Below are 18,911 nucleotides of genomic sequence, written 5' to 3' on the forward strand. Positions count from 1 at the left end.
TCCAACTTAGGATATTCCATGATTCACTTCTGAGGCTTTGGACACTTAAGAAGGGTTGAACTTATAGGGTAAGGCAGCAGCAGCTCTGCTGACTGTGCAAGGAATGATATGCATGTAAGCTGCGGGTCACGTTATAAGGGCTTTTCCTGGGATTCAAGAAAGCTTTATAAATGAACCATAGAGAAAAGTGGCTGTAATTTTTCAGAGCTCAGTGTATATAAAGATGGCATTTACCCAGAGAAATGCTGTTTCCACAGCATACAGACATCTGGAATATGCTGTTAGATTGATTCCTTGTAGCTGAAAATTACCATTACTGTTCAATTGCACACAGGCATCTTAAATTATTAATGGAATTCCTGCCTGAGGGTAAACATTCTAGATTCACATTCTGAGATTTTTTAAGAGCTCTTTGATTGCTTGCAACTAGGGCTGTTAAATACAGTTATTTGCTTTATACATCTTAAATGGATCAATATCAACTGAAGAAATATCAGGGGGATAGAGAGTGGGAGCAAAGGAGGAGTAAAGCTACTGTCAGTATCCCTCCCATCTTAAGGGATTTCTAAATCTGACTGAGGTTTTGTCCTTTAAGTGCTATGGAGCAGTTTGGGAACTGGTCCCAGGCCTGCACACACCACTGCCCTTACAGTCGTGGATGTCCCAAGGGCTGTTTACTGGGGTACCAAAAGTCTGCAGATTATGCAGTGGGAAGGTGATGTCCATGCATCCACACACAACCCTTCCAACAGGGATGCTGTTCTGGGCAGTCACACAAGCTCTTGGTGACCCAGAGGACTCATCTTTGCACTTCCCTCTCCATATGGAAAATTATAATTTATTCCTGGATCTGAATGGCTTCTTTCTAGAAAGACACACCACTGGAGATGGCCCATGGGACGTCAATCTGCTTTTTGCCTTTGTGCTACACCTTGATCGGGCACCTGTGTCCATTGCTGTTCCCTCATCAGCTTCTTAAAGCTGGCCGCCACTCTTCCAAGGGCTGAGTCAGCTTAAAGAAGCTGCTTTGCCTTCTTTCCAGGTTCCTGTTCGTCATATTCCTTCTTTTGCAGCTGTCTTGGGGTAAGGTTTCAGAAGACGGCGTGAGCCAATGTAACATCTCTCTGCTGCCAAAAGGGGGTGGTCCCACCCCAGCCCCTGGCCAAAGTTCCTACAAACACCTCTGCTGGAGATGCCCTGTACTGGGCTCCTCTTTGAGCAAAAACAGTGGCCAAGTTTTGCCATTGTTGTGCGTAAATGGTGCAGGAATGGGTCTAAGAAGGTGCTAGCCATGTGAGGGAGGTGGCGGGATAGTGTGGCCAGCAGCAGCTGAAGTGGGACCGGCTCCCTTTTCTCAGCCGTGGGCAGCTCTGCCAGCTCAGCTTTCTGCAAGTGCTTCCCAGTTGCCACTGCTCTCCACGCAGAAGAGAAGAGCCTTCGGGGTGGCAGACACATGCTGTGTGCTGTGGCCGGGTGCCAGGTGCCCATGCTTACAGGAGAAATTCAAGGGGGAATTTCAAGCTCTCCTTTTTGGCAAGAGGGTGCTATTTGCTATTACAAACTCAGTCTCGCAAAAAGAAGAATGCTTCTCCAGATAAAACAGACACATAAGAAGAGTAGTGCAGCTTTGAAAATTACTTATGTCATGCTCAGACTCTGAAGTATGGTTCATTTTAATTCTTGTAAGCAAAATTACTTCCTCTTCAGGGATCCCATCAAGAAGAGAGACCAACCCAGCTATTTTCTTTTTGATCCAGGCTAAACCTATACAGGCACTGGCACATCCTTTCTCATACGAAGAGTCATCCTCACTGAATTAACTCATGCAATTCCCTTCAATCTACACCTTTCCTCACGCAACCCTGCTGCCCTCTGACTTCCCAATAATGTCAGAAAACTTCAGCACTGAAGTGAGGAAGATGATGATTTAATATATCCTGTAGGAAAAAGAGAAGGGATTCTTTTAACGCTGTGGAGAGAACTGTTGTTATGGTGGATGCCTCATTTGCCACAAACAATATCTTAATACAAGCCTGTTTCACAATATGTTAATCTTAAATCAAGCATATAATTATTAAGACTGATTTAACACACCTAAAATCACAGCACAGTAATTAGTCTTCACAGTGCCACTAGTTCAGGGCATTTCAAAAGGAATGGTGGCATTCAGAGATGTCATACAGTATGTTCACAATTCCCAAACAGTAAATCAGATAATTTCATTCATCTCAATGTCAGTAAATATGTGCTCTGCTATAATACACACATTTGTATTTAGGATTTGAAAATTAATGAGAATTAATAAGATTTTTGAGACTGGAGAGATTGGATGAAGTTTCGGTGTTAGAATTTGAACTAAATATGAAGTGGTACTTTGCAGAGTGGTCCACACACAGTGAACAAATACAGTGTAAGACTCAGAGGTAATCAAATAAAAAAATTGAAACCCCCGAACAATAAAAATGTTGCTTTTCATGGAATAACCTCTTAAAAAAACTTTTAGGAGGTAAAATATCACAGTGGCATATCATGATCATTCCAAATTACCCAGGAAACAAAAACACGAGGGATATTGATACTAGAACATATTTCTGAAGACTGAAAACTCAAATCTGACCCCTGAAGACATATTTAGCTAGACTTGACATTCAGGCCCAGAAGGCTATGCCAAGTCATTTAAGAGTCTGGGACTTCATTTTTGGGCAGCTGTTCCTACATTACAAATGCACAAATGCCATTCAAAGTTGACCTATAAAGAATTACATGACATTAATATAGTAACATGAACCCACCTTCAGGAGATATTGCACAGTTCTGATTTTGTTTAATATATTGGACTTGTAAAGCTGAGGTTCAGAAGTGATGGCACAGTAATTTCTAACATAAGGCAGGAAAATCCAAAGCTGTGATATTTCAGCCATCTATCAGGGCTTCAAAAATAACTACCAAAAATCCCCCAAATGTAAGGAAAGTTCTTGAGCACTTTGAAAATATTACAGTCCATAGTGTGAATATCAAGATCAGCAAGGTCAAGCTATTATCCAGCATCAAATCAGAGGTACTGCAAACACTTTTCAGTCATGTACATGGTCCAAATCCTTAAGTGATATAAATCAACCTGATTAGAGTCAAGGAGGTAACAAATGATTTGCTTAAATCACAGACCCCTCCCTGGCAAGTCACTCTCCATCAGAGATGTTAGCAAGGGCCATGGACTGGCTGTCATGACTTCTTTGCTAATCAAAGCCAGAGCAGAGGGTGAATAGAACTTGTGGATGAAGGCACCACACACACACGGATTCAGGCATTGAAGTTTTCCATGTGTATCAGGACTCCCTTTTTGTGGGTTCTTTGCTTATTTATTTTTTCATTGAGCATTGAACATATTCTTCTCAGCTGTGGAAAAGCTGCAGATTTTTGCCAAAGAGGTTGTTAGAGGAAATATTTCTCCTTTGGCTATCACTTGATGTTGCTAGCTCCTACACTTGCCAGATGACTTATGACAGCACACACCCCTGTGCTTGATGCCCTCCAACACACATGCTGAATTGTACATACTATTAGTTTGTCCCAAGGCAGTTTGCTGTTTCTGTGAGGAATATCACCACCTCCTGGCTTACTATGAGATCACTTTACTACTAGGTAAGACCCAAAATGGAAATAAACTAGGTTTATTTGATCAAAATAAAATGTTAAGCAAGTGTAAAGTGCTATCCTGCTTACAAAAGACTGTACCCGCCGTCCATCCTGTGTTTTAGCTGTTCTCTCTAGCTGTTCTCCCTGCTTGACACTGCTTAACTTCAAAAAAAATATTTTTAGCAAGAGATCAAGTTCTCAACTTTTTAATTCCTGTTTGCACGTGGATGTTTTACGGTTGCTCTTGAAGTGCCAAATCATGTTACTTTACAAATGTAAGTACCTTCATGTGGTGCTGATACCAATGAACTATCTTTTAAATGTGAGCTGTTTGAGTACAGAGTCCTTGATCTCCCAGTTTTTCTTCATTTATTTACCCCTTCTCTTGAGAGTCAAGCAATTTGCAACCATGAGCTGACTTCCTAACATTTTACAAATCACTCATATAGAAGGAGCCCTCTGGGACAGCACTTTTTTGGCTTCTCAGAGATTATAGGAACCTTTTTAGGAGCTGCATGAAAATTTGCAACTTACACACTGTAAAATACCTGACTTTTGACACACTTTTATTTGTGCAGTTCATATGGTGCCCTCAGTGTTCTTTCAGGGGCTGCACATGACTGAGGTATCACAGATGTCTGACCTGGCAGACCAAGTGCCAGGGTATTCTCATGCAGAGCATTGGTGTTTAAGTTTTGTGGGAGAAACATTCTTTAGAAGGAAGTGGAAAAACTAATAAAGTCACCATCACAGTGAGCATCACTGTTTCATTTCAACTTTTTTGTCATCAGCCTGGTCTCAATCATTCTTGGCAATTTTTTCAGATTTCTCCTTCTGAATGCAATAATAAGCTAGCAAAGACCTAACTGGTGAGCTGTATTACTCCAGCCTTGACCTTTAAAATTCAATGCTAACATGATCTGAGGATGTGAACAAAAAAAACCCTATTTTTTATTTAAAGGGATTTTTGTCCCTCTTAGACAGTAATCATTCCCACTAAAGTAATAAAAATTGAAGGAGTTCTGCAGCCTTTGATTAGGCTGTAGGAGAAGAATTAGGCAAAAAAAAACCAAGGAGAGGATGAGTTGTTTTATCTGTGCTGTGACAGACACAGAGACAAAACCAGTTTCCTTATTCACTTGGTAGCTTCATCCAAGTGGAGAGTAGCACAAGAAATCCCTCATACTTAAAGTGTTCCCTCTGACACTGAGCATGTGAGACCAGGGTTGGACCACAGACACATTTTCTGGCTCACTGCTGCATACCAGCCAGGTCTAGGAGCAAACAGTGTGTGATGTGTATGGGATGGGGATGCTGTATTTGGTCTGGGCTGGAAACATTTGGAGGCCCTGCCTTACGAAGAGCTCGTCTCCATGCCCTGTGCTGAGTGAAGAGCTGGAGGAGCAGCACATGTCCTACATGAAGAAGCAAGTGGTCCTTCATGACTGTCCAGGGGACATATGAGGGAGGTCCTTGGGCTTGCAGGAGAGTCCGGTTAGTGGATAATGTCCTTCTCCGTATTTCATCTCATCTTAGACCAAGCTGCCCTTGGACTGATGACACGTGAAGCTGTGGCAGAGATTTCTGAGGAGTCTTCTCTCAGGTCCCTACTCAACTCTCTCACACGCCTTTCCTGGGCCACTGCTGGAGCGAGGGTTTCTAGGCAGAAGAATGTTAGGACCACCACTGATTAGGGTTATTTGGGCTAACAGTGTAGAGGTCTTGTGGCTCTAACAGGGATGGCCTCAGCACCTGCATTTCCAATTTTCCCTCTCTCTTGACTTCCCCAGTCCTCCTGCTCTGCTCTGCTCATGAAGAGGAATTACCTGACAGGCTGGCGACCCACAAGGTCGGTCCATGTCAGTGTCAATGAGCTGTTGTCAGCTTTGGGCTTTCAGAGCTTTTCTAGGTGAGTTTTCTGGATGGCTTTCCATTAAAATGTGCAGCTTCTCCCTGCTAAGGCAACATCCCTCCTCAGATGTAAAAGCATTCCTCAAATGTTACGGTAAAAGGCACACAGGTGACACATTACACCGGGTCCACTTTTATTTCAAGAACATTATGGAGAAATGCTAGGTTTGTTCCAAGCAGAGGCTACCCTTCCTCTTCCCTGACAAAGCTGATACACTTCATTTGACTGCAAAGAGCACATGGTGAGACTTGCTGTGGTGCTTCCCTGTACAGAACTGGGCAGCCTGGAGACTCCACAAAGCAGTATGAATGGTGCTCCTCTCTCAGAGGATGAGGCTCTTTTTCCTTACAGACCCAGTGAGCAGGAACCTTCTCTGCTGCATAACAACATGACAGCACAGCCTGAAGTACATGAAGTAAAGCTTTCTTAAAGGAGGCTTTGTCCTGCCCAAAGGGAAATGACCAGCTCTCCTCCTGCCAGGGTTGCACTGATGTAATACCACTTCTCATCTATCCCAGTGAAAGCAACCTTGTACTAAATATTTAGCCAGAGCCTTCTTCATTTGAGAAAGGCTGGTACCATGTAGTTTCCTAATAACTGATGGAGGTTTTAGGTTGTGGGCATGCTATGGTGCAGACTGACCAGCTTCTGAAAGGTCAGTGCAGGCCAGTGGACACAGTGCTGCCCTTCAGTTATTCCCCTAGGTCCCTTTATCCAAGATCTTTGAAGAAAAAAGGATACAGCAAAGCTTTAGTGGTATATTTAGAAGTAGGGATATAAATGTAGAGATAAATAAGCAGCTGAAAAGAGGATATGGGTGAAGTCTGAGAGAAATTTATGTTGCGACCTACATTATTCAAAATACTTGTAAGTGATGTAGGAAGAAAAGCATCCATCATGAGATGAGAGGGTTTGTTGGTCACAGAATCTAGAATTCCTTAGGTTGGAAAGTACCTCTAAGATTATTGAGTCCAACGGTTAACCCAGCACTGCCAAGTCCACCACTAAACTATGTCCCTAAGTGCCACATCTATAAAACTATCCCAAAATATCTGAACTGCAGCCAGCTGCAGACAGTTGCAGAAGGATCTCATGGTACTGATTAACTGGAAACGAAGGCAGAGATGAAAAGCTGGTGTTATTACATTCACGATAATCCACTCAGGGAAAACAATCTAAACTACATACATATGCGTAATAGTGGGCTCTCTATTTCCTCTAACCACTTAAGAAAGGTCTGGAAGCGCTTTGAGAACATCAGTTCAGTGTTAAATAGTAAAGAGACTCTTGGTAATCTCTAGGAAAGGAAGCACAAAGCAGGGTGCATCATTACACTATGAATTTATGATGTGTCCTCTTTTCGTATACTGCCATCTCATCTCAAAATGCTATCATGGAAATGAAAAAGAGGCAGAGGGAATAACTAGAATTTGCTGTATAGACCTACTTCAAAAAAAGTACTGAACAGAATATGATTCTTCTGCTTGGGAAATAGATGATTGAGGAGAAATATGATGTAGCTCTATAAAATTGTATGCTGCATAAGAAAATTCTGCTTCTCCCAGAACTGAGGGTCACCAACTGAAATGTCAGAGAAGCGAATAAAAAGGAGCAGTTTTTCATGAAAATTGAATTTTCACAAAACACTCTTTTTTTTTTCTTCTCATTGGCAAAGGATGTTGTAGAAGTTAGAACTATGAACAGTTTCAAAAATAATGAGATAAACTGATAAGGGAAGGTGGTCAAGGGCTACAGAAAACTGGTGTGCAGATACACATTCTGGCTGGAACAGTGAGTTGGGCAGAAGCCAGCAGTGAGCCCTCCAGCAGAGACAGCCAGCAGCATCTGGGACTGCAACAGCAGGAGCACCACCAGGAGCTTGGGGCAGGGATTGTCCCCTCTGCCCAGCACTCCTTGTTAGAGCACATCTGGATACCACCATTTTGGTGCCCCCAAATGCAGAAAAACACCGATAATCTGGAGTGAGTTCACCCCTACCATGCTCAGGGCTGGAGCTTGGCCCCATTAGTAGAGACTGAGGCAGGGGGGCTTGTCTAGCCCTGGGATGGAGACAGCTCCAGGGGCACCTCACAGACATGTCAGTGCCTGAGGGGAGGGGATGGAGAGGAGGCAGCTGGGCCCTTCACAGCCGTGCATGGCAGGGCAGCAAGGTACAGCAGGCAGGAACTGAAATGAGAGGGGTTCACTGTGGGGGCTGAAACCTTTCCCATGAGGACGGGCAGGGGCAGGCAGACAGAGAGGCTGCACAGAGGGAAGTTGGGCAGGTTTCATCCTGGGGATTATGAGACCTGGTAGGGGAAAGCTCTGAGTGACCTGGTCTAACCTCACAGCTGGCCCTGCTTGGAGCAGAGGTGCACAAGGGACCTCCTGAGGTCCCTTCCAGCCTGAATTTCACAGTGATCCTATCCTCTGATCCTCTAATCCTAGTTCCTTTAGGGAGAAATATGATATCAGAGAATATTGTGCCTGTGTTGAACTCAATGCATCTGTTCATTTTAATGTGTTCTTACAAAGAAATAAATGAAGATAGTAAAAAAAAGTGAATCTGATGAAAAATGGAGCACAGTTCTGAAGATACTAGAGAACAATTCCATGAGAAGAAACCCTGGAGCATGAGAGTGACCTGAGCCTTATGACAATATGAATCTGTAACGGCAGTTGATTCATGTCTACCCTACGGAGCTACTGCAAGGAAGAGAAAGTAGTTTAAGGCATCCGCTCTGTCTTGTGCATCCTCAGCTGATTCCTTTTCCAAATTCCTATTACACAGCTGATCAATCACTCCTGCCCTGTGGCTGCAGAGGGGTCAATGAAAGCCTTCAGTGCCCTGCACAGTTCTGAATGCACTTGGTGCATTCAGACTTATGTTCCTAGACTGAGTTTGTAGGGTTTGTAACTGGTTCAGCAATATCCATCCTTTTATAAGAAACACAAACCAGCTCCTCCATCAAGTATTAGCCAGATGCTGGCAAACTGTGTTGTTTTGCTCATGCAATTTGACTCTCTGAGATAGTTCTGTTTTCATGAGTTGTTTTTGGATGATGCATATTCAGTTTTACCCTCAGGTAGATTTTAGGCACAACCAGGTTTTCACAGGCAAAGAAGAAAACCTTGGTGACATTGCACCTGAAATCTAGACTTAGTTCTGCCATCAGACAATCCTAGAACTGCAGAATGGGTAAGGATGGAAGAGACATCTGGTCCAACTTCCCTGCTCAATCAGGGTCATCCTGGAGCACATGGCACAGGATTGCATCCAGACAGTTCTTGAATATCTCCAGTGAGGGAGACTCCACAGCTTCTCTGGATAGCCTGTTCCAGTTCTCAGTCACCTGCACAGCAAAGTTCTTCCTCATGTTCAGGTGGAATGACCAAGTTTGGAGCTGGCTTCCCGCCAAGTCTCTGAAACTTAGCGAAAGCCTTTTCCCTCCTGTCACCTTTTGAGCAAAGGAAAGAAAAACTGTAGAAACTGAAAGAAACCAAAACCAAGCAAATTATACAAAAAATAATATATATATACATTTTACATATATCACAGTAATATACAGTGAGAATACTTTGTACAACCCCCCCCCCCCAAAAAAAAAAAAAAAAAAGAAAGGGAAAAGGGGAAAGGGAAAAGGGACAAAAATGGACAAAATCAAAACAGATATGCACAATTAAAACCCAGGAACTAACAAAATAAAGAACTAGCAAAATGAAATATCACCACTTCCCTCAAGGAAAGCAGGGTCACCAGACACAGCCAAATCTCTCTGCCTCCCATGTGGCAGACAACAGCAGTCACTACCTCAGCTTCCAGATAAGAAAGACCAATGCAGGGACCTACTATTCTCAAACCTCACTGGAAGAGACGAGAGCGAAGGCTTCTCTTCCTCTCTTATTTATACCCTGGCTTATGTAGAAAAATGGGATGAAATACCTAGATATGACCACTTCCTACCTACAAGCTGGTTTCCAGGAAGGCCTAAAACTATCACAGGAAATTCCTGTGTTCCAGGTTCTGCCCCTTGCCTCTCATCCTATTGTTTGGCACCACTGAGAAGAGTCTGGCTCCATCCCCTGGACACCCTCCCTTCAGATACTTATAGACACGGATCAGGTCCCCTCTCAGTTGTCTCTTCTCAACACTGAACGGGTCCAACTGCCTCAACCTTTCCTTGTAGGAGAGATGATTCCTCATAATCTTCATTGTCCTCTGCCAGACCTCCAAGAGCTCTACATCTCTTTTGTACTGAGGACCCCAGAACTGGACACTATTGGTTATATCTTAATCAATGCCTTGTTCCACTTTGTGTAAGAGCTGAGGAACAAGCTTAAAGAATCGTATCTTTCTATCCCTATATGGCAATGCCTGACTCACACTTTCAAGTTAATTTATATAGATGTTGCTGAAGTTTGATACTACAAATCAAGCAAGACATTAACTTCAGAGTGCAAGAGCCCTATATTTTTTTCCCTCTCAAGTCAGTTCCAAATGCTTCACTTTACACATTTCTCTTATTTTCAATTACAGTACCTTCTCAAGTAGTTTGATTTCTTTCAAGTCTTCAATTCACATCCAACTTTCTCTCCAACAAATGTATATGCCAGGTAACAGAAATGCATCCTAGGCTCTACCTTTCTATGGAGGTTTTAAAACGTCTGTTTTGTCTTCATTACCTCAGAACTGACTAAAACAGTTCAGGAAAAGGTACACAGATCATATAACACATGTAAGCTGTGCAAGTGGGCTTTTGTTTGGGCCATCTCCTTTGGTTACAGCAGCTGCCCTAATCCAGCCACAGGAGTGATAGGAGTGCTGAATGTCAGAGTTCCAGCCTTATTTTGATAGAAATGTATTAATTTTAGTTTGCAACATTACCTGGTGTGACAGTGAAACCCAAGAAGGTTTCATCATTAGCTGGTGTAGGCTGATACTTATCACCCTCTCCTCTTCACCGAGGAATAAAGATGCAGAAGGATAGGGCTTTAGATGCACATGCAGTATGAACAGAGGGATGAAGGAACTGGAGTTCAAGGACTTCCTTAGAGTTGAGGACTTCCTCAGTACAGCCTCTGATTGCTCTAGGACCCATCAGAGGTGTGTCATGAAAGACTGGAGGACAATGCAATTTGCCAGTATATTTAGGCTATCCCCTCTGGGACTGAGGTGACAGTTTGGTTACCTTCCACATGTGCAATACTATATATTCAAAAAGGGAATGGTGGAGAAAAACACACACAAATTCGTTACAACTAGCACTGACCTAAACTGCCCACATAACAATAAGGGTGTCAGGCAGTGAGGTGGCGTGTGGCCCTTACTTAGAGTAGCAGAGAAACGTGATTGGACTCTGGGATATGTTTCATTAAGCCCATTGAGTCAGTAGCTTACTGAATAGGCAAAAATATTTCTCTGATGTTTTACTACAGCCACTGTCAGAGGCTGGGTAGAGCAGTTAGCAATCCACATAGATCCCCAAGGAACTTTCTGCTGCCTTTGTTCATTTAATCACGGCAGCGAGTAAAGATGATTCAGGCTTTCATGAGAGCTGTATAAGTGTTATGAAAGTGAGAGAGAGCTCTCCTGAGTCAGCTCTCCTGAGCTTGTATGATCTGATCTCTGCAGCTTGCACATGGGGACAGAGGTGCTGCAGAGTGTTTGTCCTTCCTGCCAGGCACCATGGCCCTGACAGATCACAGAGCGGGCAAGGCTCGCTCCTGTCGGATGGTGCTGGGCAGATTGACCTCAGTGCCTGTGATGGAGAGCCACTACCAATTCCTGATGGCCATGGGAAACAGGGGTTCACATTTGCTCTCATTGTGGACATCAAAATAGAAAGCATGTTTCTATCTTCAGTCTCCTCAGCTAATTGTGGTTTATTTCTCTTTGGATTTGGCTTTTATGTGCACCCTGACTGATACTCATTGGTTTTATTTATTAAGTAATTGATGAGATTCTGCCTTTTCTTTTCTTTTTTTTTTTTTTTTTTTTTTTTTTTTTTTTTTTTGGGTCCTTGTTTCTTTGATTTTGTTTGTTTGGTTTTTTTCTCTCCCCATTTCACTGTAGTTGCAGTTAATTCAGTAGCTCCCTAATTCAATAGCTCTGTCTCATGATCTGGCACCATACTCAGTTCCCCTCTTTGCCTATACAACATCATTTCTTTCCTTTCAAAGACTTGTTTTCCCAATATCTAAATTGTGCAGAGAGGCCCATATGTTCCCATAACCCATATGCACTAAACCATAGCAAATTATTACTTAAAAAAAGTGCTTTGCAGTCCTCTGTGAAAGCCAAAATGCACTCCTTGGCATGACACCATTCCCATTTACACTACAAAGTAATCTCAGGGAGAAGGCTCTCAAGAGGGCACTGGGGCTCATGTGCACATCAAAAATACAGGTGCAAGCAAAGACCACCTCAACCAGTACACTCAACATGTAGTATTGTGCAAGATAAAAACCTCCCACGTGTTAAATACTACACAAGACACATGATGGACTCCCCTTTCTGCAATATGCAATGATTAAAATCCTTCAGAGATTCCTAACTACACGGAAACCCACCTCTAGCCATTTGGAGCAGAAAACGGATTGTGTGGGACCACAAAAAGTGCTTGCTAAGGCTTCATTAAATGCCTTCCCCACTTTGGTTTTGTCCTTTCCCATTTCTTTGTCTGTGTCACACATTTGTTCTCACAACCATCTCCCAATTTACTCCCCTCACGATTTGAGAAGGGACTTTGTTTTCACTTTACCGGCATAGCTCCTTGAAAATCTCAGTAATGAAATTACGGGAGGGACTAGAGCTTGCTTCTGACCTGCCACAAAAAACCACCTACTCCCTCTTGGCAGTCCCTGGCTTCTGCTGAGTAGGGGAACTGCACCTTGTCAGCAGCCCAAGGCAGGGCTGGGGAACATCTGTTTGCTGCAGGCAGTGGGGAAGGAGCTGTGCTACATCTTACTAGGAAGAGCCATGTGGCTCTGCTCACCTTTGGGCTCAGACACTGGGAAGGGACAGAGGGCCAAAGTAGCTGTTAGAAGGGTTCTTTCAATCTCTTAACTGGTTATCCTCTATTTCTGTCCTGTTTAGTCCAGATAATTCTTTTCAGGTGGGAAATTGGATGTCACTGCACTAGATACCATCTAAACACACAACCAAAAACATCAGTCTTTGTCTCCAAGTGTATGCAAACTATACCTAGGACAAGAGATGAGTAGTGGATACAGGCAGGCAGTTCAAGAAATCAGACAAAGAGTTCTGGTCAAGGTGATAGGTTTTAGTACCAACCCACCAGTGACCCAAAAAGTATATAAAGGTTTTTTTTAAGGCAGTTCTTCAGGGAAGCATCCTAAGGAGCACAGTAAAGTAGACTAGTATATGTGAAAGAGGAGTTTCCCTGAGTATGGGAGCTTGCACAAGAAAATCCTGAAGATTAAAAATTCAGCAAGTGGGTTAAGGAGCTGGCAGGATGGCCCTTGCAGAGTCAGCAAGTTCAGACTGTACTGAGTGATGGGTGATAGGGACTGGAAATGAAAGAAAGGCCTTGAAATTGATAGGAAATTGCATGTATTTGACATGTAGTGAAGGAGCCCAAGGAGGAGATGCGGGAAGGTTTGATGCAATCAAACCAATAGGGTAGGAAATGGTCGCGAGGGCACTGATGGCCTTTTCATCCTGACCTCCTGATCTCACAAAATTCAGACTTAATGTATATACAGTATCTTGAGTACCTTTCAGACACTTCAGTGGTGCACCAGGTGTGGTGGCAGATCACTTGGAGGTTTGGAGTCCTTCTGATACCCATGAGTTCCCCATGGACCTCTGCTCCTGGTCATCAGGATACAGCATTTCCAGTTCCTCAAGCCCACGTTGTGCTTAGATTGGGCAAATTAATTTGTTACTTAAGCAAAAGGGAAACCAAACATCTGTACCAGGTAAAATGGGCACTGTGTGTTGTTTGTACCAGGTACAGACTCAGGCCTCTTGAAAGCAAATGACTGTCGGATGCCTAACTGCTCTAATTCTGGAAAGGTTGTATCTTGCTTGTCATAGCAGACTTTAGTGTTTGCATTTGCATTTTCCTTTTTTCCCCTCTTGCTATTCCATCTATTGCTCCCAGGAGTAATATACCTGAAGACACAGGTTTGAGAGCATGTGCTTAAACTGGTATTGATCATTGTCCTGGGATGACACTAAATGAAATACCATTTCTGGAAGCATTTCCCTTCATTTAAAAACAGTTTTACTTTATGCATATTTCAGTCTTTCAGTGGTTTCCCTGTCAGAACCAGGGTGATGACATAATAAGTCAGAATTTTTTCAGTGCCTAGATAAATTCCTCAGATTCAGTACAGACTGATTTGGAGTCCAGCATCTGAGTTTACACAGTTTGGGAGCACATCTATCCTGAAATCTCTGGATTTCTCATCACTGGAACTCATCTCGTCTCATCACTGGATTTTTGGATTTATCTTTCTATACTGGAAAGCCTCTGGTGAATCCTTGAGAATGTCTATCTCAAAGAGTCATCCATACCAAGAATTCCACCTTTCTGCCCCTTTCTCCTCACTGCGTGGATAGTTCATTTGTCATTTTCTGAATTCCTTTCAGGACAGGCAGTCTTGTTCCTGTTTGCAGTCTTCAGTCTCAAACTACCCAGCTATCTGGTCCAAGAGGTCACCTGTGCTTAACTCAGTTCTTTCACTCTGCAAATAGAGTCCAAGACGTGATCTTATTCTTCTGTCTTTGGATTCAGCAGGATTATTCCCTCAGCCATTTTGCCTGTTACTACTGGGGTCACAGCAGGTTTAACCTCAAGCAGAGTACTAAAGACCTAATGATTGTTATTTTGGGCTTGGTGCCACGCTGACCTGGTAACAGAGCATCCTGCTGGTACATGTCTGGCTGGGGCTGTGCAGTGCTGTTCTGGACAGCTCATCAACAGCTCGAGGAATATGGGGCTGTTGCAGTCAATGTGCCCACCAAGCCTGTGTCATTCCCAGCAACAGAAGCAGCAGGGCACCAGGGACTGGGAGGGCTGCTGGTCCCAGTGCAGAGAGGGATCTGCCAGAGGTGATGGCCATTGTGCCACTGCCCCCTTCCTTGCATATGGCACTGAACAGCACAGGATGTGATCTCTTGTTTGAAATTAGTCTTTCAGAGCAAAGCTTATCCTGCGCAGTGGCTTCCAGGAGTGTTTCTCAGCTCCTTGCTCAGCATGTATCATGATAGTGTCCTGACTGTGGATCATGAGCAGTGCCCAGCTGCCCATCAGTTCCCCTTGGCCCTTGCTGTCCCTGGGAAGGCAGCGTGGGTGTGCAGGCTGGACCAGAGCCACAATGTCTCAGCAAGACCCTGGCTAAGAGGCTGGGAAACCAGGTCTGATGGCTGAAACAGGGAGCATGTGTCGACCACGAAGTGAAAAGACCTACTCCTGCTCAGTGCTGTAGTGGCCATTTAGTAGATGCAGGTATACAGAATTGTGTACAGTATTTGAAGCAAGGTAAGGAGCTCCATCAGGGAATGCTGTGCACCCACATGTGCACAGAGGTCACCTGTACTGCTCTGCAGCTGTGGGAATCACAAAGATACCCATTTGACATATTGTTTGGACAGACCCCCACTACTAGTTTCCCTCAGGTCACATACCAAAGGCTGCTTTCCAGCGAGGGTGACAAGATTTGTTTTGCTCCTAAACTTCCCAAAGTTCTGCAGATACTTAACAGATAAGCCCTTTATCAATGATCACACAAACTCCTCCATCCTCTTGCCCCTGCAGACCACTCAGCAGATGTGGCCCACTGACTCTGCCCTGCTGAGGGGCAGGCGTTGCACACGCCAGGAGAAGCTGGCTTTGCAGACCCTGTGAAAATATAAAAGCAGGTGCTGCCACTGCAGTGGAACTGCAGTTCTTTTGGTACCAGTATGGATGATGGTGATTCTTGAGCTCCAATACAGTGGTTGGAGTATTCCTGCCTCCTGTAAAACTTGACATCCACCAGAGGCCACAGGAAAACTACCTCCAATGATGGACCCAGCACTGCTTGCATACACCACAACAGAAATGTTGTGCATTCATAAAAACAGTGATCCCCTCTGCCCATGTGACAATCATGTCTCTATACCTATGCTGTACTTGGTTACTGTCAGCAATGCCAACCTGTACCTGAGGGATGATGTTCCAAGATAAAGACTGAAAAATTTATCTGGTGAATGGTGGTAGTTTCTAGTATAACAGTGTCCAACACATCAGCTAATGAAAGACATACATGTCTGTGATTTATCAATACTAGAATTAGAGCTGAAAATGAAGTCATGAAACATTAATTATGAACATAGTCCAATAAATAAATCTCTAGGCATTTTATCAGCTGTGCCGTATATAAAAAAATCCTGAGGATTTTATACTTCCTAGAATTTACAAAATTTTCTGGTTGTACCTCTTACAGTCACGAGAATTGCTTGATCCCAGGAACTACAATTTAAGTAAGTGATTCTCTACATCATGCATATACTTTTTGCTTTATTCTTCTTACACTGTGTACCTACTTGATTTTCATAAGTTGTCTTTTTGGTACTGATTTTTATAAAATATTCATATTATACAATGTGTCAAATATAAAATAGAATAAACTGAGACTCCAAGCTACGCACATAACATATGAAGTCTTGATCCAACTCACAACACCTTTTAAAAAAACAGTGATAATAAAAGCAAACAAACCCCAACTGCTTCTCCCCAACCCAAAATCTGGCAAAAACTGCAGACACTGTGAAGTTTGTGGTTGCCACAGGAAAGCACGTGTCTTTGGTGAGATTGAGCTGCCAGCTAGCACTAACAAACAGCACTTGACTTTTCAGTGACATCAAAAGAAGAGCTCTATTAATACGTGGTATTTCCTCTAGTAAGATTCCATCTTGCCTTTGCAGAAAAAGAAACTCAGATAAACTTGTTCTTCCCCTTTAACTTACAGTTTTAGCCTGGCAAGAAGAAGTGTAATTAATACTAGGCAACTCAGTGTTGTGTTCAGCTTTAAGTATTTGGTCATTTCCCTTGCAGAACACTACTCAGATTAGTGATTGAGCCTGGGCACTTGTCTTCAATGTCAGAAGTGTGTCCCCCCTGACTGCACGTCAGTCAGTTGAGGCTAATTCCTACTGATTTGGAAATGGTTATCGAGTCCTGTGCGTGCAGCTGAGTAACACAGAAGTGAAGTTATTAATTAAAAACATGCTTTTTGGAGGGAGAGGTGATGCCCAATTTTCATTCTTGTACCACAGGTAACATACGTTATGGTTTTTTTTGGGGGGTATGATTTTGAGTGTAGCAAAGTTTTTAAACTGAATATTAATAAATGTTCATAACAGAGCCAAGTATATGGCAGTGTATTTAAAAAGATATTACAGCCAATATGCTTTTAAAATAAACCATCTGCAGTAAACCAGAGTTCTTTTGATTGTTGCCTGTGAACAACCAGGCACCCATTTGAGACAGGAAACTTTGGGCAACGAAGGAGAGGTCTGAAACGTCTGGGAATTATTAAGCAGTGTAGCAGAAATTTAGTTACCAGTTGCCAGGAATAGTAAATCCTGTTTACACACGGCTCTTTTTTTTCTTCTTTCCTTGATTCAGATGGGTCTCAAGGATTTTTTGCCCTGTGGATCTGCAGTTCCTAGTCCAGCAGCAGCAGGGAAATGGGATCCTCCTAGGGTACCATCTTCACTCTTCATCTTCATCACCCTCCACTCCTGCCTCTGCTGCTGCAGCACAATTGCTGCAGCTCTCAGCACTGTCCAGCATGGGAGGCTTCCCCTGCCCTTCCTTTCTTTTTATCTCTGTAGGACTTCCACAACACTGCTCCATCCCCAGTTCACCTGACCCAAAACCAAGGCATCCAGGACTTCCTCCTTGGAACATCAAGAAATTAATTTTAGCTGATCCTTGACACAAAGCCATACTTTAGAGATAGAGGCAAATAACAACAACAACAAAATTACTTATTAGAACGTCAGAGAAGGTGGTGGTTTTTTGTTGTTGGTTTTTTTTGTTGTTGTTGTTTTTTTTGTTTGTTTGTTTGGTTTTTTTGTTTGTTTGGTTTTTTGTTGTTTTGTTTTGTTTGGGTTTTTTGTTGTTGGTTTTTTTGTTTTTTTTTTTTGTCAGAAAGGTCCCTAGAAAGCACAACTACAAGGAATTTCACCAGGGTAGTAAACAGCCTGGAGAAAATGTACCAGGATTTGAAGGTGCCAGTGTGATGCTGCAGCATGTGTCGCATGTAATGCCACCAGTAAGGTGGTCCAGCCACCGCACCCTCTGCTGCTGCTGCCCCACATGCCCAGATCAGGGGATGTCAAGGACGTACTGCACTGGCTGTGCCTGAGTGGAAACACAGGCTGGGGCACTGCTGGGGGAATGTGAAGTTTCTCACTGACTGGGAGAAACTGGTGGAATGCAAAGTAAGTGGAGAAGTGTTCAAGGTCATAGTTCAGAGGGTGTGTGTTACTGGGAACTGCTTGTACTGCAGGCTGGCTCCAGTGTATGGGACAGCAAGGGATCCTTCTCCATCTAGGCATGTTTTGTGCTCAGGACTTATTTATGTGTTTTGCGCGACAGTTCTTTTGGATCCGTTATGTGTTATGTTTGTAATCGGAACAGCAGATGCTCCTCAGAGATTTATAATGTGGGTATAAATACTAAGCTGGGGGTCAATTGCAGGCTGCAGAAAGATGGTTGTTAAAGCACTGAAATACACTGTATAACAGAGTGTCTTGCTGGCTCACGGAATGCAAGTCTGAACAAGGATCAGGATTTGATCACAGTCAGGTGCAAGAGAAACTTAAGTCCACAGGGTGTGAAAGCATTTGCAATGGATCTTGACACCAAGCAGCATCTCATCTTAATCCAAAACACATCTCAAATGAAAGCCTTCTTTCACAATTGTTAGAAGTTTAGACTAGTATTTTATCTGGAATCAGGGGATTGTTAAATATATTAAAGACTGTAACCATGTATGAAGTGGAGTAACAGTTCCCTTTTCCCTCTTCCAACATTGCCAAACTTAACTAATCAGTCATAAATATTCCATATTAAAATTCTGCCTGAATTTGTACTTATTTGTATTTCTGACAAAACTCTGCAAATTTGAAAAACAAAATAGGAAAGAAGCTACATTTGTGGGGAATTAGGGCAAAAACATCTGCACAAGGCAGAAAAAAATAAACTGAAATTTCACACAAAATTGAGTCTCAAACAAAGAGATAACATGGAGGATTGTAAGAATGACTGTTCAGTGCATTCCATATGACATTCACAGCAGTGCTATCAAGTTAAATACAGGCAGATGGACAGAAAACTTTGGT

The sequence above is a fragment of the Manacus vitellinus genome, unplaced genomic scaffold (assembly GCF_001715985.3).
Source record: "Manacus vitellinus isolate BGI_N305 unplaced genomic scaffold, ASM171598v3 scaffold_7_pilon, whole genome shotgun sequence".
NCBI classification, from domain to species: Eukaryota; Metazoa; Chordata; class Aves; order Passeriformes; family Pipridae; genus Manacus; species Manacus vitellinus.